Below are 25989 nucleotides of genomic sequence, written 5' to 3' on the forward strand. Positions count from 1 at the left end.
GTGGCAGAAAATGTTATCCTTTCAGTGTCACGTCACAAAATGCCTCCTTTTTCCTTCAAAGCAGTAAAGTAAGATTTGTCATGATCATGGTTAATTTATTAAAGATAATTTTCAGCTCATATGATGGATCCTAGAGATGGGTGGGAAGGGGGTACGTGTATCTTCACTGCAGGTACTAAAGATTTTTAAAAGCTGTTTTAAAACCTTCAGCTGAAATACATGTTAAAATACAATGACTTTTGGTATTTTTAATGGGCCTCCAAATCAGGGTAACTTTAAACAATGACATTCGATGTTAATGTCCTTCAATTGTGCCATTTTCCCATTCCAGCACACAGCTCAATGTCATTAAAACTACTCAAATTTAATTAATTATCATTATCATTTGTAATTTTTGAAGCTCAGTAGACCTGAAATAAAATTACGTTTGGATGACAAAACACATTATGCAATAAAGTCATCTGGAGGGTAGAATACCAAACTGGGAGCCTACTGCTTCTTTTTTCTTCTGCTTGCCATGACAAGGTTAATTTGTTTGCTTTCTTTATTCTTCCTTCTGTTTTACAAAGGAGATGCATACACTTACTTTGGAAAGGATGTAATTTATATATAAGTTTACACTGTATTAATATGCCTAGAATGTATATAGAATTATGCATGAGTATTTGTAAATGTAAGTCTGTTTACTCAAAACCATAGAAAATACAGGTTTCAGTGCATCCTTCTTTTGATGTCAAAGGAATATGTGATTTTTCTCAGGAAAATGAAGGCTAATTTCTTCAATTCTGGACTATAGATAATTAGAATTGACTATAAATACAAGAGTTAAACATGTCTTCCTATTTTTGAACCAAGGCCAGTAGAATAGCATTGTCTTCAAGGAAAACTTTATTTGCATATATTCAAACTCATGCCTAAAGAAATTCTTCAGGGTGGGAAAAAAAAAATTCCTCAAGGCCCAGGGTTTTTAACCTGGAGCCCATGGACAGAACTCAAGGGATTCATGACCTTGGATAGGAAAAAACACATTTTTATGAGCCGCTCATTAAAATTTAGCATTTCTTCCAATTACGAATGTAGGCAACACATCACAGTATTGGCAGTACCTGTGACTTTGACACCAATAGAAAGCGGATGCCTTCACATTACAGTTGCTGTCAAAAACTCAAAACATTGTTTATTCATCTCCACCTCAAAATTATGGTGACCTGCCACTAAATATTATTTAATGTATTGATAAAGAAGCACATCTATTACCCTATGACAATTTTGACAACTGTATTCGATGTAACTGCTTTCCTCTGCAATCACATGTAATTTAATATTATGTACCCTGCGACACTGAGGACACGCTGCATCCACCTGCCATACCCTCACTCCTCAGCTGCCCGTCTTTATTAACTAAGGACATTCGGGGTGCTTTTTGTGGAAGCATGAGCATACTGTACTGAGGGAAGGGAGAGGAGATAACAACCTATTTATATATGTCTATAACAGTGAAATTTTAAAAAATGGTAATTATGATGAGGCATCTGTCTATTTGGCACCATCTAAAACCAGCAAGCAATAATTGTACAACAAGGGGGTGTTTAGTGTGTGAGGTTTAGGACATTGTGCCAGAAAACCTAAAGCATCCAAGTTGTAAAACATTGTAATAAGCAGGTAATCCTAGGCCCAGCGTCCAAGTTTCTGCCCTAACCTGTTCCTTATGATTATGATTTTAAAACATCCCAGTGTCAGCAGGTTCACTGTGAGTCAGACCTGAAATAATAAATGGCTTATTTTCCATCCTGATGGAGGAAATACATCATGGCTCATTGTGGCTCACTTAACTCAGGCTGTTTTTACAGGAAAATATAAAAATAACTAAGTCATTCCGCCTTACCATTTTTATTTTAAATTTTTTTATTAACAAAGCTCTATACTACAATTCATTTTAAAAAGAAAAAGCATGTTTTCAATATAAGCTATAAAAACAATAGCTCACAAACATCTAGAAGGAAAAATAATATAAACTCAGAAAATTATGCTTGTAACCAACAAATACCCTGCTTTGCCAAGATAACCAATTAAATGCATTCACTACATCAAGATAAAGTGCTGCTTATTTAAATGGTCAACCATGTGGTAATGCTGTTAAAAGACAGCCAAAATCTTCTACCAGTATTCATTAAGGTTGCCGGGCCTTAAAAACCACATGTATCTATACACATACATATACATAAATTCCAGAATGCAAAGTCTTAGTTGTTGCAACCTCTCAACTGAATGTGAGGAGAAAAGTTATATCTTCATCAAAAATAAATGCTTATTCAGTGGCATCAATACTGCACACAGGCTGTAAAACTCATCGTGACTGAGGATAAAATGAGTGAGCAATATATTCTCAGAACAATGAGTTTTGTTCTATCCTGTTACATAAACAAGTTCTATGTGACCTCATGGCTTTTAGATATGATTTATGACACCATGTCAGAATGCAATCTTATTTGTTACCCAAAACTGTGCCAGAGTGCTACCCCTATGGTGGGTTCAGACATTATTTAAAACAAACAAACAAATAAACTTAAGACAGCATCACTGTAACCAATACAAGGTTACTAGGTACACACAGTGTATATTTCAGGATATGACCAATAAATTTAGAATCATATATAAGGTTCTCAGTGCGTAATACAAATTTGAAGATAAAAATATTCATCGCTTCTGCTGATTTCGTACATTAAAACAGTTAAGCCATAATTCTATCCCATCTCCTTGAAACAGTGATGCAGGGGGGTACCCTGCTAGAGGGGTTCACATGGACTTAAATGCCCATTCCCTCCTCACCTGACTCTTCTTGTGCCCCTAAACATGGATGGCATGATAGGGAAAGAACACATCTAAAACACACGGAAGCTGTGTTTGGGAGAGAGGACGGTGCTCAGCACTCTTTCACGAGCCCTGTTATTTCCCTCCTCCCGTCACAGCTACAGCATTGTCAACAGTAAACTGTAAAAACCCTAAGACCTAGGCTAGGCACAGTGGCTCACGCCTGTAAATCCCAGCACGGTGGGAGGCCAAGTTGAGTGGATCACTTGAGCCCAGGAGTTCAAAACTACCCTGGGCAACATGGCAAAACCCTGTCTCTACTGAAAATACAAAAAATGAGCCATGTGTGGTGGTGCATGCCTTTAGTCTCAGCTACTGAGGAGGCTGAGGTGGGAGGATTGTTTGAGCCCAGGAGGCGGGGGTTGAGCCAAGATCACGCCACTGCACTCCAGCGTGGGAGACACAGTGAGACTCTGTCTCAATAAATAAATAAACAAACAAATAAAAATAAAAATAAAAATAAAAATAAGAACTCTACTAGAGGGCTAGGTTTTGCCCTGCCGTTTTACAGGCCTACTGAAAACAAGGTCAGTAGACTGAAGGGGCCAGCAGAAAACGCACTGACTCAAGGGTTACAGTTATCCATCTTCCATTTATCAGCTGTCATGCCATAGAGACCTTGGATCTCCCCAACAAAATCCAGGCTTCCCCACCTCTCCTACAGGGTTCTAGAAAGCTCAAATGGACAGATCACAGCAGACAGACAGTGTATTATAGACACAGCTATGAAGATAAAGTGCCATGTATGACGGAAAAAATGTTACAGGGTCTCCATGAAATTATCAGGATGACACTTCAGGTTTTTAACCTAAGAAAACAGAAGAGACTTGTGTGTTACACATATGTATGTACACACACACGCACGTGTGCAAGCATGCCTAAGGAGATTTCTTTCAAAAAGAAGGCTGGCCCAACAATTTCAGTGGCCAAGAAATTTTACCATCCCAGGCACAACATTTCTTGTTTGCTTGATGTCAATTCCACGTACAGTAGTCCTTCCCTGAGTTTTCACTTTCCGCCTTTTTGAGTTACCTGCAGTACAATACAGTAAGATATTTTCAGAGAGAGAGAAACCGCATTCATCTACCTTTTATTACAGTATACTGTTATTATTGGTCTGTTTCATTATTAGTTGTTGCTGTTAATCTCTTACTCTGCCTCATGTATAACTATCATAGGTATGTAGGTATAAGGAAAAACGTAGTATACACAGGGTCTGATACTATCCAGTTTCACGCACTCACTGTGGGTCCTGGAACTATCTGCCTCCTGTAAAGGAGGACTACTGGCAACATTTTAAAAGAGGAATGACCCACAAACTCTACTTTCCCTGCCCTTGTATTCCTTTCACCAGCAAGACAGAGGTGAATAATTAAGCTTTAATCAGCCACAATTTGAAGAAGGCTGTAAGATGATCTCCAGTATTTGAACCTTGAAATCTGGGTAAAAAAGAACACCTCATGCCTGTAAATCCTATTTCTCCATAGGATTATCACTTGGTCAATAAGAGATAGCAAAGTCAAAAGTGTCCTCTTTTTGGAGGTGGTGTGTGTGTTGGAGGGCAGGGTCTCTGTGAGAACGGCTAGAAGTAAAAGAGATATGGTGAAAGGTCACTAGTCTGTCATCTCTCTCTTCCTGAGGTACATAAGGATGTGACATAGTTACATGTGGTTTGCAAGACGGCTGCTCCCTTTACAATCTGCTTCTCCAACACCCCTAATCTAAATCAATTTTTATTTTCAGTTTGGTGTTTAAAAAAAAAAAAAAGTTACCACACAGAAAGGACTTTAAGTCTGAAATGTTAATCACATCAAAGTCTGGAACTTCAAAGTTGCAGTTCCCACACCAAGAGCAGCTCCGGCCCCCACCTGCAGTTTGAGTGTTAATTTAGATGGTAGTCTCTCTGATTTAAGACCTTGTTTTATGTGTACAGGGAGTGTTGGCCAAGTCACAGGCACTACGAATTTGAATTTCCTGACTCTCACTTGGTTTAGTGGATGATTACGGTGTCAGCATGTGCATTTGAAACAGGTCCCCAAAGAGGAAGCACATTCAGGTCACTTGAACAAACATGAGCGTGAGCCACAACAGAGCCCTCCAGCTGACTGCCTAGCAGCAGTTACACGGTCTCCTATCAGGACCCTATGACCAGAACTACCAGGCAGCTTTCATGGAACTGAGGTTGGGTCCTCACGGCTAGTACCATTAAATGGCTTGTTCTTCTAAGAGCCTGTGAAGAGCTTTAACAGACAGAAGAAAGTAAATCAGACCTCTCTTTAAAGAGAAAAAATAAAGGGTGAAAAAACTAGCACCCAACCCAGTATTTTAACTACTGGCAGTTGCCTTTCCTCTACCATGCAACACAGTGGTTTCCAAAGGTATTTTCCAGCAGTTCTGGTTCCTGATTTCAGTGGCTACTCTATTTCAGGAATAAGGACAAAACTCAATACAGAGACAAATGTTGGAAAAGTCCCAGGGAACTAACCTGGCACCAGCAGTTCTGTGCAAGTCCACCCGGCCAGGCCAGGATGCATCTAAAAGCCAAACAGTTTGCTGTGTGCTTGCTTCTCATCGTCTTCGTCTCCTCTAGCAGCTGGAAATTCTAAAGCTAGATATGTTTAACCACCAGGAAACATGCTGACTATGAGCTCAGTCCTCTTCAGAAAGTCAAGAACACTGCAGGGAATAGGACCTCTTTTCAAAGTGTGATTCTGCAACACAACGGCACCATATTTAATCCATCTGAACATTCTACTTAGCAAGAGGGACCTACAGGACTCAAGGTCACTGGAGTTGTAAGCGGCCTGAAAACATGGTCAATGACATTTCATTTTGTAAAGAGGAAAACTAAGGAACTGAGGGGACAGGAAATCTTCACGTAGAAGATTTTGTTACTGAGAACAATGCCAGCAACTTTCTCACACTGCACAGTGGAAGATCTCTTGGCCCTGCAGAGAAGAAAGCACAAGGATAGTGATGCTCCCCTTATCTGGTGGCCAGCCTTCCAACCCCTCAGCCTCTGAAACACTCAGACTATTTAAACAACTCTCAAATCCTCATCCAGGGCCTGCTGGATTTAAACTATGTATAAAATAAGGCCAGTTATTTAACACACTTTGTTATAAAGCTTCTCCTGAAAGGCTCATCCCTTCCTAGCTTGAAAACCATGCTGAAGTAGCTAGGAGGCAAATCAATGTACACAGTAAGAGGAGGTCTTTGCCAAGCTCCAGAAGACATGGCATAGGTGGTAAGCAAAAAAACAGAAGTTCCCAATGATCACTCCCATCACTCCAGTAAGGCAGAAAAGTACACAGTGAATGCAGAGGTAGATAAAATGCACATTCATGTAGCAAACACCGGCTGAGCACCTACCACCACGTGGGTTCAAAAGAATGAACAAAACAGAGGATGCATGTCCTTATGGAGCCTGTGCTCTATGGTGGGGGAGATGGACAAGAATACACACTGGGGTTAGGTGGCAACAAGTGCTACGACAAATAAAGCAGAGGGGGCCAGACGCAGTGGCTCACGCCTGTAATCCTAGCACTTTGGGAGGCCGAGGCAGGCGGATCACCTGAGGTCAGGAGTTGGGAGACCAGACTGGCCAACATGGTGAACCCCCATCTCTACTAAAAATACAACTTAGCCAGGCATGGTGGTGCACACCTGTAATCCCAGCTACTCAGGAAGCTGAGGCAGGAGAACCGCTTGAACCCAGGAGGGGGAGGTTGCAGTGAGCCAAGATCGCACCACTGCACTTTAGCCTGGGCGAAAGAGTGAGACTCCATCTCAAATACATACATACATACATACATACATACATACATACAGCAGAGGGGATGGTGCATGGCATATACCGGGCATGCGGGGAGGCTGTGATTATCAACAATGAGGTCAAGAAGATTGCTTTGAAAAGGTGACATCTGAGTGAGCGAGGTGAGGTGAAGGAAGTAGCCAGGCAGACAGCTGGGGAAGAGTGTTCCAAAGAGAGGCAAGGGATGGTGCCAAAGCCCCGAGGCAGAAGGATGCATGGCGTGAAAGGAGGCCAAGTGACCAGAGAGACATGAAAGAGAGGAAAATGAGGTCAGGAGGGCTGGGCTGTAATAAAGAGCCTTGCAGGCTGCTGCGGGAACCTCAGCTTTCATGCTGAGGGAGGTAGGCAGCCAGGGGAAGTCTGGAGCAGAGGATCCATCTGGCCTTGCTGAGTACAGGCTGCAACAGAAGAAAGGACAGAAGCAAGAAAAGCAGTTAGGAGACAGAGCAACCAACCTGCAGAGAAACTACAGGGGCTTGAACCAGACACAGAAGTGGAAGGGATAAGAAGTAAAGGAATCTTGATATATTTTGAAGATCAAGATGACAGCACTGCTGATAAACCGGATGTGGGATAGGAAGGGAAAGGAAAAACGCCTTCTTCCTAAATTTGAAAGAGCTTCAGTTACTTGGAATATTTATTCAAAATGAAAAACAAGTATCTTTAGCTGAGACAAGAATATCTGGGAATGATAGTAAGGAGGGTTTTTTTTTTAAATGAAAAAAATTAAAATGCAAAAAAAGAACATTGCATACCCTGGCACACAACAAAAAATTAAGTCAGAGAGTGCTGCAAAGGGATTAATGTTTAAAGATGTATGAAGGACAGAGAAAAATTTAAAAGACAAGAACTAAAACAGGTACTCTGAAAAGTTCTGAAAAGGAAATGAGTCTGAAGGATGAGACGATGCTCATCTAATGAACAAGACAGGAAAAAGGATTTCAGAAGAAGAGGATGCGTGGAGGGCCAAACGCATGTGGAGAAGAATGAAAAGCCCATCGGTAAACTCACAGGTAGCAGCAGCGGGAGTGGCCTGAAAAGGCCATTATGAGCAATTTTATTTATTGCTGGAGGTATTAGAAGCTACTATAGGGCAGAGCAAGACTGAAATACAAGAGGGAGACGAAGTTGTGTTTCTCTGCTTAGGACAGAGTTGATTTGTGAGGCTGCATGCAAGGGGTGTGGAGGGAAGAAGGCAGAATAAAATTAAGACCTGAAGCAGACCAAGGAATGAAAACAAAAACTGGCACTACATGGCAGTCTAGATCCGGAGCCAGAGCAAAAGGGACAGATGGAGAAAGGAGCAAGGAACCAGGAAACAACGCTCTACTGCAACTCACTTCCAGTGAGCTTCCCGGGGCTCCTTTTTCAATGGAAAGCCCTCATGCTTTAGAATCTTTATGCTAACGTGAATACATACAAAACCTGCCCACACCCGCCCTACTGGATCCAAGTCACTCCAAATAGAAATAACTGAACAGATATGTTTAAATACGATACCAAAGTATTAATTTCTGCATGAATTTCTAATGGGATAACAGAAGAGAAATTACAGTTTAGGGAACAATCTATCCTTGACCAATAACAAAGGTGAAAGGCCGGGCACGGTGGCTCACACCTGCAATCCCAGCACTTTGGGAGGCCAAGGCGGACAGATCACCTGAGGTCAGGAGTTCGAGACCAGCCTGACCAACATGGAGAAGCCCCGTCTCTACTAAAAATACAAAATTAGCCAGACGTGGTGGCGCATGCCTGTAATACCAGCTACTTGGGAGGCTGAGGCAGGAGAATCGCTTGAACCTGGGAGGCGGAGGTTGAGGTCGCGCCACTGCACTCCAGCCTGGGCAACAAGAGCAAAACTCTGTCTCAAAAAAAAAAAAAAAGAGGCCAGGCGCGGTGGCTCACGCTTGTAATCCCAGCACTTTGGGAGGCCGAGGCGGGCGGATCACAAGGTCAGGAGATCGAGACCACGGTGAAACCCCGTCTCTACTAAAAATACAAAAAAATTAGCCGGGCGTGGTGGTGGGCGCCTGTAGTCCCAGCTACTCGGAGAGGCTGAGGCAGGAGAATGGCGTGAACCCGGGAGGCGGAGCTTGCAGTGAGCCGAGACTGCGCCACTGCCCGCCGGCCGGAAGAACGAACCCCCACCCCGTCTCAAAAAAAAAAAAAAAAAGAAAGGTGAAGGGTTACTAAGAATGTTTACTACTAAAAGAGAGAAGGGTGGGAAATCATATCAGAACTCACATTCTTGTGACCAGGTAATATGTCCCCAGCATCTAGGAGCCAGAAAAGGAACTCAGTCTCATCTAATAGAACACAGAGCCACAGTATACAAGCCTTAATAGGTCAGCACTCCTCTCCTAACTATATTTGGGTGAAGGAACAGGTGGATAGAAAGAATACCAAACATAGTGGGGGGAAAAAAATGACCTGAAAATAGGAAAAAAGATTTAAGTAACAATGTTGAACAATAAATAAGAAGGCAAAAACTAACATGGTATTTCCTTTTTAATTTCAGAGATTCCAAACCAATGAAAGCATTAAGTGTTCTGTACATTGTTTGTAATACAACAAATGACATGTATCACACTGGAAATTCTCTGAAGACAAGGAAAAGCTCCAGAGTGCAAGCCTCAGGTGATTAGAAACAAGAAATGGAGAAGTCCAGATCCCACACATACCTCAGGCCTGATGCATTCACTGGCAAAACAGAAATCAACATGCGACACGCTTGCCAAAATCACATCATCTGCCATTCTAGATATTTCTGCTAGACTAGTGTAAGACCTGAAAACTTTTTTTTTTTGAGACATGGTCCCAGCTCTGTCACCCAGGCTGGAGTGCAGTGGCGCAATCTCGGCTCACTGCAACCCTGCCTCCCAGGCTCAAGTGATCCTCCCACCTCAGCACCCAGAGTAGCTGGGACAACAGGCATACGCCACACACCCTGCTAATTTTTGTAGAGAAGGGGTTTCACCATGTTGCCCAAGCTGGTTTCAAACTCCTGGACTCAAGAGATCCACCCATCTCACCCTACACTCCCCTCCAAGAGCTGGGATTACAGGCATGAGCCATGACACCCAGCCCCGAAAACTTTAAATGTACATGTAGAATACCACCAATTCATACTAAAATAACCACTCATCTTTCTTCTTCCAAGCTCCCAAGAGCTGTTCCACAGAACGGGATTGTATTCTGGTGGATGATTTGGCTAAGCCGGGTGATGAGGGCAGAGAGGACAATAATTGTTATTTTACTGAACAGCAGAGTTATGAAACCAAGAACAGTACAGTAGTTAAAACTAACAACCCTGAAGACCAACAGGCCTGGATTTGAGTTGGGATGAGATGGACAGCTCTCCAAAAAGGCACAAACAATTGAAGGATGGATACCATGGCATATATTAAAAGCATGTTGAAAGGAAAATAAGAAAGCCAGCAATCTCAGGATGAATCAGTCTAGATCTAGATCAGATGGTGGTGGTGAAGAAACCTTATCTCAAGACCATAATCATTGTGAAAATGGGAGAAGGTGGCAGCAAGAGCATCTCCACAGAGAAGAGGCCTATTAGCTGTTTATTAATGAACTCAATGATGAAGATTATCGGCTTATGAAAGACCATAATCTTTTAGGCTCCCCTAGAGAAATAACATCAGAAGAACTGCAACAGTGGTTAGATGGGGTCAACAAACAACTAGCATCTCAGCCTGACTTGAGAAATGGAACAAATTGGCCGGGCGCGGTGGTTCATGCCTGTAATCCCAGCACTTTGGGAGGCTGAGTGGGTGGATCACGAGGTCAGGAGTTCAAGACCAACCTGGCCAACATGGTGAAACCTCATCTCTACTAAATAGATATAAAAAATTAGCCGGATGTGGTGGCGCATGCCTGTAATCCCAGCTACTCTGGAGGCTGAGGCAGGAGAATTGCTTGAATCTGGGAGGCGGAGTTTGCAGTGAGCCGAGATCATGCCATTGCACTCTAGCCTAGGCAACAAGAGTGAAACTCCATCTCAAAAAAATAAAATAAAATAAACAAATGGAACAAATTACAGAGACTCAGAAGTCCCCAGAGAAAGTTCAAATGAATATTCTCTTCTAGCATAGTTGAACACCTTTCGGGGCACAGGAAATGCAACTCAAAGTGGACAAAATGGGAATCAAAACTGGAGAGCTGTGAGTCGAACAAACTCGAACAGTGGAGAGTTCCGGTTTAGTTTGGAAATCCACATAAATCACGAAAATAGAGGATCTGAAATTCATGGAGATTATACAAACATTCCACTTTCAGATAGTAACAGAGATCATACCACAAATAGGCAACAAAGGTCAACTAGTCCTGTGGCTAGGCAAACAAGAAGCCAAACCTCAGTGAATTTCAATGGTGGTAGTTCCAACGTTCTAAGGACTAGGCTTGCTTCAAGGGGGAAAAATTCAGCTGAAGGATCTTTCTCAACATTGGGAAGATTAAGAAATGGAACTAGGGGATCAGCTGGCATTCCCAGAGCTAGTGCTTCACGCATTAATTTCAGTAGTCACACAAACCAGTTGGGTGGCAGCGAACTCAGGCAAAGGGAGGCACAACGGTTTAAAGCAGCACATGTTTGGGAAAATGGGGCTAGATGTAATGTTACGGTGAGAAATACAAACCAAAGGTTAGGGCCAATAAGATCTACTTTCAGTAGCCGATGCCATTCACCAATTCAGAGAAAGAGTGGCACTGTTTATCATAATTCACAAAGGGAAAGTAGACCAATACAGCAAACCACTAGATCTGTTAGGAGGAGAGGTATAACTCAAGTCTTTTTAGAGCAAGATAGAGAACACAGAGGTACTGCATATACCCCATTCTCTAATTCAAGACTTATGTCAAGAATAACAGAAGAAGAAGAAGAATCCAGCAGATCCTCAACTGCTGTACGACGACATTCAACAATCACACTGGACCTTCAAGTGAGAAGGATCCCGGAGAAAACAGAGATCAGGATGGTATTGCAAAGAGAACTCATCCAGAATAGGGCTAACAGAAAATACAGTCACCATTCAAAGCAATAGTGGGGGCTTCTGCCGAATCATTTCTCGTTTAGAGCGGTCACGTATTCAAACCTATGTTAGTACCATAATTCTTCCTAGGATTTCTGAGAATGAGCTTGTTGAGCCATCATCAGTGGCTCTTCAGTCAATCTTAAGGCAGATTATAACTGGGTTTGGAGAACCTAGTACTCTAATGGAGGGTTCAACCATTAGAGAGAAGCTCTGGTTCTCCAAGTCAGAGCTTCAGAGAAATGGTCAGCATTTACCAGAGATGCACTCAGAACTGAGTAACTTAGGTACAGTTACTGACAGGAGCCAGCACAGGGAAGGTTCCTCTCAAGACGGGCAGGCCCAAGGAGACAGCACTGAAATGCATGGTGTAAATGAGACCACCCAGCCTCATACCTGAAACAGTGACAATAGGGGTAAGCATGTAGTTGCAAAATTCAAATGATTTAGTCAAACTGGAACACTACCTATTCTTCCCCTTGCTCTTTTTCTTTTTTTTTTTTTTTTTTTTTTTTTTTTCTCAGCCACCCAGGCTGGAGTGCAGTGGTGCGATCTTGGCTCACTGCAATCACCCTCTCCCAGGTTCAAGCTATTCTCCCATCTCAGCCTCCCGAGTAGCTGGGATTACAGGAACCCGCCATCATGCCTGGCTGATTTTTGTATTTTAGTAGACATGGGGTTTTACCACGTTGGCCAGGCTGGTCTTGAACTCCTGACCTCAGGCGATCCGCCTGCCTCGGCCTCCCAAAGTGCTAGGATTACAGGCAAGAGCCACGATGCCCACCTGAATACATGATGTAACCAAAGAGCAGACTGACAATCTTTCCACCCGGCGCTAGAGCATAACAGTATTGATAGTGAACTAGGTAAAATCTGTAGTGTTTGTATCAGTGACTACATAACTAGAAACAAGCTCAGGCAATTACCTTGCAGGCATGAATTTCATATTCATTGTACTGACCGATGGCTCTCAGAGAATTTCACTTGTCCGATCTGTCAGCAGCCTGTTTTGGGGTCCAACATAGCAAACTATGGGTAAAGTGATGGGATCTACTCAAATAATCTATTTTAGTAGAACTGAATGTTCAAGCATTGTTTTGCTGAGTTACTTGTGATGAGCTAACTGGGATGAAAAACAACAGATTATATATAGTTTGAACTTTTTAAAACTTGTTATAAAGAGGAAATTTATATAAAATTTAAAATACAAATGTTAAATTAACCAGAAACACAAAATAATTAACATTGCTAGAACCAAATAACCTCTAAAATGTTTTTATTTTGGTAATTTTGTCATGCTAAAAGCACTTTTGTATCTGCACAATTCAACAGGTTAAAAACTAATATTCTTTTTCTTAATAGCACAGCAGACTTTCAAGTTTCATAGGCTTAGTACTTATGTCTAGACATTTCTATCTAAATAAGCTTTTCATTAACTTTTTAAGAATAATACCTTTTCATGAAAGAGTATTTGGCTGAATTTTTGCTATACATGTTATTTGAAATGTTAAATTTAATATACAGCATACCATATATGCATATATAGTTATATAATTTTAAGGTTAAAATATTCAGTCTACAAGTTTGGTTCTTATTTAAGCTTTTCGGCTAATATTGCATATGGCACAATGTTTAATACTGGCAAGATCATCTCAGAGAGAAAGGGGATTCAGATATAATTTTAATATAGAGATAATTTACTGAAACATCTCTGACAATCTGACTTATTAGAAAGCAAGCAATATATAATACTGAACAAGTATTTATTCAGTAATGGAAAATTTAGGACATACAGGTTATTTAACTTGTGTTCAGCCTTTTTGTAACTTTTTTGAAAGTGCAAACAATTATTTGGATTATTAAATAAGGTATACAATATGCATGGTTTCTCAAATTTAGTTTTAAAATCTAAAAAAAAAAAGTCTATAAAGAATCGATTACATAGATAATATGTTAAGTTCACTTGGAGGCCAAAAATCTCCAATGAAAACAAAAACCTTTAACAGAATGCAGTTTATATAAACACAAAGTATGCATTGATGATCTATTTCTACCAATAAACATTAAAACAAACAAACAAAAAAATCTCAGATTTCCCAACTGTAGGACGAGCTAGACTTACAGAGGAGATGTTTATTTAACCACCACCACTACCTTCAGGTGAACTGGCTGCATCTCCATGACATTCTGAGACATCAACTTTGAAGTGCTAGCTCACTGAGGGAGTTTCTTTTCGGCAAAAGGCAGATCTGTCTTTCTTGAGCCAAAGAAAATCCAAACAAAAATCACCAAGCCTCCTGCCTGCTCGACATAATTCCACCATTGCCTGAGCCTGTGTAAAATGGGGCTAAAAATGACTTGCTTCAGGCTTGTCATGATGAGATAGTACACAGAAAGCACACAGCTCTATGCCTGGCATAACATAGTTTTTCAAAGTTAAACTATTTTTTATCATTATTTCTCAGACTCCAATCCCCTAAAAATTATTTTCCAAGTTTACTCCTATTTTGCCCATTCCCTAAGGATCACTATAAGTAAGCATGGAAGAAGAAGACTGTCCTGCTCTGTAAATAAGAAACAACTCCAGACAAGAGATTCCTGCCGGGCGCGGTGGCTCACGCCTGTAATCCCAGCACTTTGGGAGGCTGAGGCGGGTGGATCACGAGGTCAGGAGTTTGAGACCAGCCTGACCAACATAGTGAAACCCCGTCTCTACTAAAAATACAAAAATTAGCTGGGTGTGGTGGTGTGCACCTGTAGTCCCAGCTAGTCGGGAGGCTGAGGTAGGAGAATCGCTTGAACCCGGGAGGCAGAGGTTGCAGTGAGCCGAGATTGCACCATGGCACTCCAGCCTGGGTGTCAGAGTGAGACTCTATCTCAAAAAAAAAAAAAAAAAAAAGAGATTCCTTAAGGTATTATCTGCTTCCAGGGTGTGATTCAAAGGTTTAAGCCCATGCCAATCATTTTATGACTGCAAGTCTGCTATGGCAACACACTTGTACAGCCAAATTCTCAGCAGAATCAATTCCTTTTATCAAAGGTACTACTAAATCAAAACAAAACCACCTGATTTGCATTTATTCACCTTTCTCTAAGTTATCCAATGGGAATGTTTTAAAAAAAATGGAATACAGTTGAAGGGGAAAGAAAAACAAAATTGGCTTCTAAAAAATAACACAGCCATTATATTGAGATGCATTTCTCTCCAGGCCATAAAACATTTATCCCTTGGTAAGGCTGCTCTATGAACAAAGGCTTTTTTCTTCAAAAGTGACACGGGGGACCACGTGGGGCATTAGTTATTACTGTTGCTGACTATTATGAAAATCAACTTTTTTCCTCTGCATTTACATATGTGTATCACATGACAACCCAGAAGACAGATCGGTAAACTTGCCAATAACAAGAAATAAAATAAGCAATAAAATCAACAACAGAATTAAATTACACTGACAAGTTAGAATGCTGGGTTTAAAAATCAACATAAAATTGGAAGTTCAACAATTTTTTTTCTTTTTAATGGGGAAATGTGTTTGGAGGCAGGCACAGAAATGTTTGCTGACTGTGTCATATGAACCACTGTAAGTGACAAAAAGGGGTGGTAGTCTTAGGCTGCATTAACAAATGTACAATTTCCAGATCACAGGAAATTAAAGTCTCACTACACTCAAAACAGGCCACACTATATCTAGAGAACTAGATGAGTTCTTTATTAACACACTTTAAGAAGGACATTGATAAATCAGAGCGCATCCCATAATGAGAAAGGGGTCCAGTTCTGGGGACCATGGTCAAGAAGTTCCCCAGGCCAGGCATGGTGGCTCACACCTGTAATCCCAACACTTTGAGAAGCTGAGGCAGGAGGAGTTTGAGACCAGCCTGGGCAACAAAGTGAGACACCATCTCTTAAAAAAAGAAAAAAAAAAAATTTTTTTTTTTTTTTAAATTAGCCAGGCACAGTGGCGCACGCCTGTAGTCCCAGCTACTTGGGAAGCTGAGGTGGGAGGATGGCTTCAGCCCAGGAGTTTGAGGCTGTAATGAGCTGTGATCAAACCACTGTTCTTCAGCCTCAGCGTGAGATTGTCTCAATGAATAAAAATAAGAAATAAAAGACTCCTAATCTCTGGAGATAAACAAAGCCTAGATGACCCTCTCCAGAAGAAGCCAAAAGGAGATATGTGGCCTAATCCCAATTCTAAGATTTCATGCACCTGGGGACTATTATCATCTCATAGCCTGATAGTACTACCAACAGAAAACAGCCCAGGAATGTGATCAAAGCTGTTAAAAACTAATACTGCTTAAAAAAATTTAAAAAAAGATCATTCAGGACATTCCTAAGAGTAAAGAGAAATATGTTACTACAGGAGTTTCATGAAAACTTACCCAGAAATTGCAGCAATGCTTTGCTTTATAACATCTAAAAATTGTGCTTGCCTATCTTACCAATCACTTATAACATACGTTATAAGTGATCAGTTCTGATTCATACCATATGATAAGAACAGCACTCTGACTAAAGGGGGTGGGGTGGGAACCGCAGGGCCAGAGCATTCATCTCATCATAAATCAAACGGTGGCTAGCCAGGCAACTTGGCGGGGGGAGGTGACAGATGACACTGCATAGGAATTTAATACTTTTTAAAGTTTATCAAGTCCACTCAAATTATTTTTTTGGAAATTTTCAGAGTATATGGAATCAACAACTCCCCCAACCTGGAATCATTTTTGGTAAGCATGTAATGGAGCACGGAATTACAACTTTCAATGAGAGTATTTCGAGTAATGAAAATAACTGTCTCACTGGGAATTATGCATATAGTTTTTTATGTATATAACAATATTTCTGGCAATCCATTAGATAGAAAATTTAACAATATACATTGCAATATTAAAATCTGTTTTCTACAGCTCTCTGCCAACCAATCATAAAACATAGTTTTGGATGCTAGGTAAAAGTAACAAAAAGTCTAGTAATACATAAAGTTTTGATTGGATAAATGTAAGTCAGTAGAAATGAAAGTACTTTTTACTGTGAGAGATTAAGTGGATTATTAGTGAAGACAAAAGTGCCTAACGCTTTAATGCAATAGAATTACCACACTGAGATGAGAAAAACACAAATTAACATATTATGTTGATCTGGATTCAAAGTGAGGAAAAAAGAGGAAATAAAAGCATTATCTAACTACCACAAATGTGGCATGTTGATAATTTATTATGACCTAGAATATGACATGCACAAATATACTAATGATTAAGTACTAAATTCATCATCCAAAAACTCTAACTCAAGGGTCTCTTTCTCCACCTAAAGAAAATAAACATAAATATGGGTATCAACAATTTTATACTGCTTGTGGTCTCCAATGCTGATGGATTACTTTTCAGTAAATCCAGCAAATTCTAAGTACTACTCAGTGTAAGTATCCACAATTTCCCACTGTTAACACTCAAGACAGCAAGAGCAGAAAATTCGTATGTGGCCCGGTAGAAAATTCTGCTATAAAACAGTGTTTTTTTTTTTTAACAACAATCCATTCTCCACTAGCTTAGACTCAATTACAAAGAGAGTCTAGGCTGCTGTGCCTTTGGAGTAGCCATTCTTTATTCCCTTATTTTAATAAACTTGCTTTCACTTTAAAAAAAAAAAAAAGTTTAATTTTCTACAGGGTGGGAATGTGATTATGTGATCTTGTAATTTTACATAAGGCAATAAGTGCTCTAAAATATTTTAGGTATAAGTTAGAGGAAAACATGGCATATGGTAGGTAATGACTTTCCTCTTGCCATGTGAAAGCAGGCCTTGGCACACACATTTTCAAAAGCAATCCAAGGCAGTATAGTTTATCAATCCTACTTTATAGATTCTTAAATTCAAACAAGAGAGTTTTTAATTATGAACCAGGTCCCTGACCAGAGACCAGGATAAAGTCGTCTTTGTCTTCACTACATTTTATCTTATTTTATTTATTTTTTGAGTCAAGGTCTTGCTATGTTGCCCAGGCTGGTCATGAACTCCTGGGATCAAACCAACCTCCCACCTCAGCCTCCCAAAGTGCTGGGATTACAGGTGTGAACCACCATGCCCAGCCTTACTTTTTATTTAAAACCTAAGGCTATTTAAGAAAACATCTAATATATGACATATTCTATTTAAATAGAACAACAGAATAACAAATCCTAGCCAGCAGACATTCTGAAAACTGGATATATTTTTAACTAATTCCACTTCTCGAAACATCGTAAAAACTTTAAAGGATTCAATATTCACAAGTCTCCTGACAAAGCAACCAAGTGAGAGCACTGGTCTCAGGCAGTTCAGTTGTGATGTTTTAATGTAAGTGATAAACAGTTCACAACACTGAAAGCCTAAAGACTTCTAAAGCTGTCCTACTGGTGAGACAGCTCATGCCCCACACTGAAATGTTCTCGACTCAGACTTCATAAAAGAAAGTACAGATGCATTTTTGCATTCCAGAGGTTACTGCATGTTACTAAACATGCCTAAATTTTCTTTTCTATATAGAAGACTCGGAGGTAACTCCTTGCACTTGACAAACTGTTACACACCTACAGAAATGATAACTAGGCTACATAACAAAGTTGGTTAAGTTCCACCAATACCTCCTCTTTCAAAACCCGTCCTTAAAGTGAACGTCTCCATATGCTCTCTCATTGGAAAGATGCCTAGTTTCACTTGCAAAGACACTGGCCCATGAACTTCCCTAAACTAGGTCCATCAGACACCGCCCCGATGATACCAGTCTCAATTCCTTAAAGCTAGAGAACAAACATTCCTCCATCTAAAGCTATGAACAAGTACCCAAGGGTAACTTTATTGGCAACTGCCCTACATGCACTGAATTTCAATCTGGCCACTGGGTCCCAAACTCCTAAAATTTCAGAACCTTTTTTCTAAGTAGTTACCATCAGGGCTATCACAGTGTGCAGAAAGAAGAAATGTATGCATAACAATTCCTGGACATAAAACAGCCCTTTCCCAGTTTTATCTTTAAACCTCCTTGCTCTTTATTTAATTTTCCAGAACAGAAGCATTAGGACCCTGCAATCACCTTTGCTTCTTTTCCAGATCCATCCCTATCCAAGCAATTTTACCAACAATTCTCCCAACCATGGCTTCCACCAACCTAAGCCTGTGGGAATCAGAGCACAAAGGCCACTGCCTCTAACTTCCTCCCCACCACCTGTATCCACCTCACTCACAACTGTTCATTTTTCCCAAACCCAGATAAATCACATTCACACACCTGCTAAAACCTCAAAACCCTTGGACACTTTAAAAATAGTTGGTCTGGTTTCTTCCAAGGTGTCAATGGCATGAAAGACTGAGAAATGCTGAGGAAATGTTCAAAGCAAAGGTAACTCAAGAAAGGTAATGCTCAAATGCACTGTATAACCCTGTAATGGATTCTGTATGAGGAGAAAAATGTCCTTGCTATTAAGAAGATTATTAGGAAACTGACAAAACTAGAACATGAAATAAAAAATACTGTATTAACAATAATTTTCCTGGCCGAGCGTGGTGGCTCATGCCTGTAATCCCAGCACTTTGGGAGGCCAAGGTGGGCAGGTCATCTGAGGTCAGGAGTTCGAGACCAGCCTGGCCAGCATGGTGAAACCCCATCTCTACTAAAAATACCAAAATTAGCCAGGCGTGGTGGCAGGTGCCTGTAATCCCAGCTACTCGGGAAGCTGAGACAGGAGAATCGTTTGAACCCGGGAGGCAGAGGTTGCAGTGAGCCAAGATCGTGCCATTGCACTCCAGCCTGGGCAACAGAGTGAGACTCCGGCTCAAAAAAAAAAAAAAAGAAACAACAGTAACTTTCCTGAATGTGAATGCTGTACTACAGATCCATAAGAGACTATTCTTGTTCTCTGGAAATACACATTGAAGCATTAAGGAATACAGCAGCACCATTCATAAAAGCTACCCTTGACTGGGTTGGCAGGGGAACCGTGTGTGTGCACAAACCTATGTACCTATAAATATAGACATATACACATGTATACATATATACATACATAAAGGATGCAAGCAAATTATCAAAATGTCAAAAACTGGTGAATCTGGATAAAGGGTACATAAAAGTTTTTTTTTATTCTTCAAACTTACCACTTGAAAAAATTTCAAAATAAAAATTTTTTTCAAAAAGCCCTTCTTGGGGGCAGGAGTAAACTTTCCAGGGTGATGAATAATGTTCATTCTCGAGCGTGGTGATGTTTCACAAGTATACACATGTCAAAACTTACCAAACTGTACATTCTAAATATGTGCAGATTATACATCAGCTATTCCTCAACAGAGCTGTTTACACACACACACACACACACACACACACACACCTGTAAGGGTTTCAGTCTTCCCGGGCACTCTCGCAACTTGTCTGGACAAACCTTGTCACTTTACAACCCCCTCATCCCTTTCTGCACTTTTCACCCTTCCCCTCCCCAATCCCAAAGAACTCACCATGCTATCTGAGTCTGTCCTCTTCAGCTTTTTTGTTCATGCTACTACCACTTCCTAGAAAATGTATAGTGGAATCGACTCATACGATCTAGACCCAAATCTCAGTTGCACCAAGCCACAGGCTCAAAGTCGAGTTTCCTCATCTGTGAAATGGGGACATGGCCAACCTACTGACAGAAGCAGATGAGACCTGGCAGGAGGTAACAATGGTATACAAGTACTTGGAAATAATACAAAACACTACTGGGAATCATTAACTTCACGCATCCAAAGCCCTGCAGGCTCAACTTTCCTCCCCAAGTTGTCCCCAAGGCACCTGCTCTGAAACAGACTCACCTCTCACTCCCCTGAACCAAACAGTAACTGTACTACTACAGACAAACTGTGAGACCACCTATGGCCTACCATGTATATTTTTACAAGTGTATCTCGAGAATAAAATACACTTACCCAAACTCCCCAAGAGCAGGACCTGTGGGTGTCCCACCTTTATGTGCCAGCCCAAAGCCTTGCTCATTCATCCTAAGACCTCAATACTTGAATTCAACAACGGATCAAACTAGGATTAGATCACAATGGTTGAAGAGGCCCAACCAACAAATGGCAAAGAATAGTTAAAACAACATGACTTTTCTTTTCTTTTCTTTTCTTTTTAAGACGGAGTTTCACTCTTGTTGCCCAGGCTGGAGTGCAGTGGCGCAATCTCGGCCCACTGCAACCTCCGCCTCCAGGGTTCAAGCCATTCTCCTGCCTCAGCCTCCCGAGTAGCTGGGATTACAGGCATGCGCCACCACGCCCAGCTAATTTTGTATTTTTAGTAGAGACGGGGTTTCTCCATGTTGATCAGGCTGGTCTTTAACTCCCAACCTCAGGTGATCTGCCTGCCTCGGCCTCCCAAGGTGCTGGGATTACAGGCGTGAGCCACTGCACCGGGCCAAACAACATGACTTTTGAACTGCCTAAGATTTCACAACTTCTAGAGATACATCAAGTGCAGAATAACTATCCCTTATCCAAAATGATTGGAACCAGAAGCATTTCGGACTTCGGATTTTTTCAGCTTTTGGAACATTTGCATTAAACTCACCAGTTAAGCATCTCTTTTTTTTTTTTTTTTTTTTTGAGACGGAGTCTCGCTCTGTCACCCAGGCTGGAGTGCAGTGGCGCGATGTCGGCTCACTGCAAGCTCCGCCTCCCGGGTTCACGCCATTCTCCTGCCTCAGCCTCTCCGAGTAGCTGGGACTACAGGCGCCCGCCACCACGCCTGGCTAATTTTTTGTATTTTTTTTTTTTTTTTCAGGACACAATGTGTTTATTTTTTTTTCTTCTTCATGTTTTCCAAGGCATGAAGAGTACAGTAGAGAAAAAAGGAATTATGGATGAGGGAGTGGCTTCAGCCAGGAAAGGATCCATGAAAGAGGAGGGAAAGCGTGTCCAGCAGTTGGGGAGGTAAAAGAGAGTATGGCTTTTACGAACAAAGCTACAGATTAGGGAGAAAAGAAGCTATAGACTAGGAGATCTTCCCCGTCAACATTACTCTGGAAATCTGTGGAACAGTTTTTTCCTACGTGAGAATTATACTGAAACAATGAAGCAAATAAGAAAACAAGACTATCTGTTCATTCAAATATTCTGTTATGCTTATTTTATGACACTGTGATAGACACTAGGAGTACAGTTGCTGAAGCACCCATTGAAGGCAGTAGATTGTGACTGCTTACAGTGTTCATTCTCCTACCCAAAGGGGTGAAATTATGGTCTGTGAAACCCTAAACCCAATTCGTTGAGGGCATGGTACTAGAAGTTTGGCTTCTAAAATCATGTTTCCAAGTCCTGTCTTTTTTTTTTTTTTTTCGTAGAGACGGGGTTTCACCGTGGTCTCGATTTCCTGACCTCGTGATCCGCCCGCCTCGGCCTCCCAAAGTGCTGGGATTACAAGCGTGAGCCACCGCGCCCGGCCCAGTTAAGCATCTCTAATCCAAAAATCCAAAATCTTCCACTGAGCATTTCCTTCGAGCATCATGTTGCCACTCAAGAAGTTTCAGATTTTGGAGCATTTAGGATTTTAGATTTTCAGATTAGGAATATTCAACCTGTATATGGACATAAGACCCATCCACCAATGGCCCTTGCTTCACATGCTCGGTGGGTTGTGGGCTTCGGCTAAAACCTGGGAGGAGACCACAGATTCAAAGTTTCCTTGTGGGGCATTGTGTTCTGTAAGAGGAAGCTACAGTTGAAAAGGTTCAAGGCAACTAAATATGTGCTAGTAAAGTGAGCATAAATCATTCTGAAACCAGAGGACCTACAACAAGTAGCCTGGTTTGTGCTTTTCTTGTGCTCAGCAGTCAAGTGATAGGAACCTTTAACTACATTACAGCTAACATTTTTAATTTACAAAATAATGCCCACCACTTCAAAAAAAAATTGATAGTATTGTATCTTCTACCTTTCTATGTCCAAAAAATAAAGGAAAGAGGTTTAAAATATAAGTAGCTAAACCAGGAACTCCAGTCCTGCCACAATGCTAGGCATTTTGTTCTAGGAATTCAAGTCCTGCTAATTTAAACAGCAAGGGGAACTGAAACTCTTGAGAATCTCTGATTATACAGAAAATCTCGGTGTAGTTTATACACAGGGCAAGCCAAGGGGACCCTTCTAAACAGTCTGGGGCTGTTTGCTTTTGTTCTTCTTTTTGTTCCCACTGAAAAGCAAAAATCATTTGTCAACATGGAAAAACCAGCATGGTGCGGTAGCTCACGCCTGTAATCCTAGCACGCTGGGTGGCCAAGGTGGCGGATTACCTGAGGTCAGGAGTTGAAGACCAGTCTGGCCAACATGGTGAAACCCCGTGTCCACTAAAAATACAAAAATGTAGCCGGGTGCAGTGGCGCGCACCTGTAATCCCAGCTACTCGGGAGGCTGAGGCAGGATAATTGCTTGAACTCAAGAGGTGAAGGTTGGGGTGGGCCGAGATCGCACCACTGCACTCCAGCCTGGGCGAGGGAACAAGACTTCTCAAAAAAAAAAAAAAAAAAAAAGGAAAAACCAGGAAAAGCCTGTCACTTAATGACAGGCCTGGCAAATAGGGAAAGAGCCTAAAACTATTCTTCCCTTCCCATACTGTGAAGACTACGAGCTTTGCCAACACCACTCCTCGACACCACTCTGTCATTTTTCTTTGTTTAAATCTTTTTAATTTCTTAAATGGGAAGGAAGTTGCCTTAAAGTATAATACCAAGATTCCCGCAGGGCACCACTCTGCAGGAATGTGGTTCAGAAACCAAGAATCGAGGGGCAATGCCTCCACACAGGTGAGGCTTTTCCCACCCCAAAGAGACTTACTTAAGTTAGGGGGAATTTTCCACCTAACATAAATTATGTTGTGGAGTGGGTAAGTGAGAAAGAATAAAGCCATTACGACCAATGAGGAAAAATGAAATGGATATAAAAACATTATTGCCAAGGTCTTTGTTCCAGAGTTCTCAATCATTCAGGGCCAAGGGAGGCTGGACTTAGGGTCCTGCAGGGTGGAGTGGCAGCATTGTGGAGGAGGGATCCCTGCGAAAAGTATTTATGCTGCAACTTTTCAGCATAACCAAAGCAGACTAACAACTAGAGCTTAAGTTTAGGGCTGCCATTCCATAAACTATGACTGTGACTTCATGGCATATACCAAAACCAACTCAAAAGAATCAAAGACCTAAATGTAAGAACTAATACATTAAACTCTTAGAAGAAAACATAGGGATAAATCTTTGTGATCTTGAATTAGGCAATGGTTTCTTAGACATGAAACCAAAAGCACAAGCTACAAAAGAAAAAAAAATAGATACTTTGGACTTCATCAAAATTAAAAACATTTTTGCTTCAAAGGACACCACCACTGTTTGTACATCCATATTCACAGCAGTAATATTCACAACACCCAAAAGGTGCCCATTGAGGGATGAATGGATAAACAAAATGTGATATATACATAGAATAGAGTAGGACACAAGTTACAACATGGATGGACCTTGAAGACGCTGTGCTAAGTGAAATAAACCAGTCACAAAAGGACAAATGCTGTATGATTCCACTCCTATAAAGGACCTAAAGTAGTCAAATTCATAGAGACAGAAAGTAAAATGGTGGCTGTCAAAAGCCTGAAGAAGGAGGAAAAGTGAAGTTATTGTTTAACAGACACAAAGTTACAGTTTTGCAAGATGAAAAGAATTCTGAAGATGGATGGTGATTGCAATGGGTTGGCACAACAAAATGAAAGTACTTAATGTCACAGAACAGTATGTTTTAAAATGGTTAAGATAGTGTATTTTATGTATATTTTACCACAAATTTTTTAAAAATAAGGACACTACCTCCAAAAAAAAGAAAAAACCCAGCCGGGCACAGTGGCTCATGACTGTAATCCCAGCACTTTGGGAGGCCGTGGCAGGTGGATCACGAGGTCAGGAGATGGAGACATCCTGGCTAACACGGTGAAACCCCATCTCTACTAAAAATACAAAAAATTAGCCAGGCGTGATGGCACATGCCTGTAGTCCCAGCTACTCAGGAGGCTGAGGCAGGAGGATAGCTTGAACCCGGGAGGCAGAGGTGGCAGTGAGCCAGTATCACGCCACTGCACTCCAGCCTGGGTGACACAGCGAGACTCCGTCTCAAAAACAAAACACAAAAACCCCACAGAATGGGAGCAATTATTTGTAAGTCATATATATAAGGGATTAGTACCTAGAATATATGAAGAATTCTTAAAACTCAGTACTAAAAGGACAAATAACACAATTTAACAATGGGCAAAGGGACCACTTGAGCCCTGGAGTTCAAGACCAGCCTGGACAACATGGCAAAACCCCATGTCTACTAAAAACACAAAAATTAGCCAGGGGTGGTGGTGGGCACCCATAATCCTAGCTACTTGGGAGGCTGAGGCACGAATATTTCTTGAGCCCGGGAGGTGGAGGTTGCAGTGAGCTGAGATTGTGCCACTGTACTGCAGCCTGAGCGACAGAGCAAGACTCCATTTCAAAAAAAGAAAAGAAAAGAAAAAAAAAAAACAGCCGGGCACAGTGGCTCATGCCTGTAATCCCAGCACTTTGGGAGGCTGAGGCGGGCAGATCACCTGATGTCAGGAGTTCAAGACCAGCCTGGCCAACATGGTGAAACCCCCGTCTCTACTAAAAATACAAAAAAAAATTAGCTGGGCATAGTGGTGCATGCCTGTAATCCCAGCTACTTGGGAGGCTGAAGCAGGAGAATCACTTGAACCCAAGCTGAAGTTGTGCCATTGCGCAAGAGCGAAACTCCGTCTCAAAAAAAAAAAGGAAAAGAAAAAAAGAGAAAAAAAGGGCGAAGGATCTGAGTAGATCTCTCTCCAAAGAAGATATACGAATAGCCAATAAGCATATAAAAAGATACTTAACATTATTTAGCATCAGAAAAACGGAAAACAAAATTACAGTGATACCACTTCACACCCACTAGAACGGCTAAAATAAACAAGACAATAACAAGTGTCATCAAGGATGTGGAGAGATGAGAATACTCATATCTTTCATGGTAGGAATATAAAATGGTGCAGCCACTTTTCAGTAGTTTGACAGTTCCTCAAAAGGTCGAACATACAGTTCTTATGGCCCAGCCATTTCATTCCTAGGTATATACCCAAACCAAGAGAAATGAAACATACATATACGCACATAAAAAAACTATACATGAATAATCACAACATTATTAATAACAGCAATAATTCTGAAATGTGGGGAGGT

At 41.2% G+C, this 25989-nt stretch overlaps 1 protein-coding gene and 1 pseudogene across 1 annotated transcript in view; one reads left to right on the forward strand and one right to left on the reverse strand.

Annotated features, from left to right (window-relative positions):
* Positions 1-25989, reverse strand: part of FOXO1 (forkhead box O1) — a 114916-nt gene that overhangs the window by 54160 nt on the left and 34767 nt on the right. The gene's annotated exons all lie outside the window — the stretch shown is intronic.
* Positions 10055-12766, forward strand: LOC116467192 (E3 ubiquitin-protein ligase RNF6-like; annotated as a pseudogene).

Source organism: Hylobates moloch, unplaced genomic scaffold (genome assembly GCF_009828535.3).
Source record: "Hylobates moloch isolate HMO894 unplaced genomic scaffold, HMol_V3 SCAFFOLD_4, whole genome shotgun sequence".
Lineage (NCBI taxonomy): Eukaryota > Metazoa > Chordata > Mammalia > Primates > Hylobatidae > Hylobates > Hylobates moloch.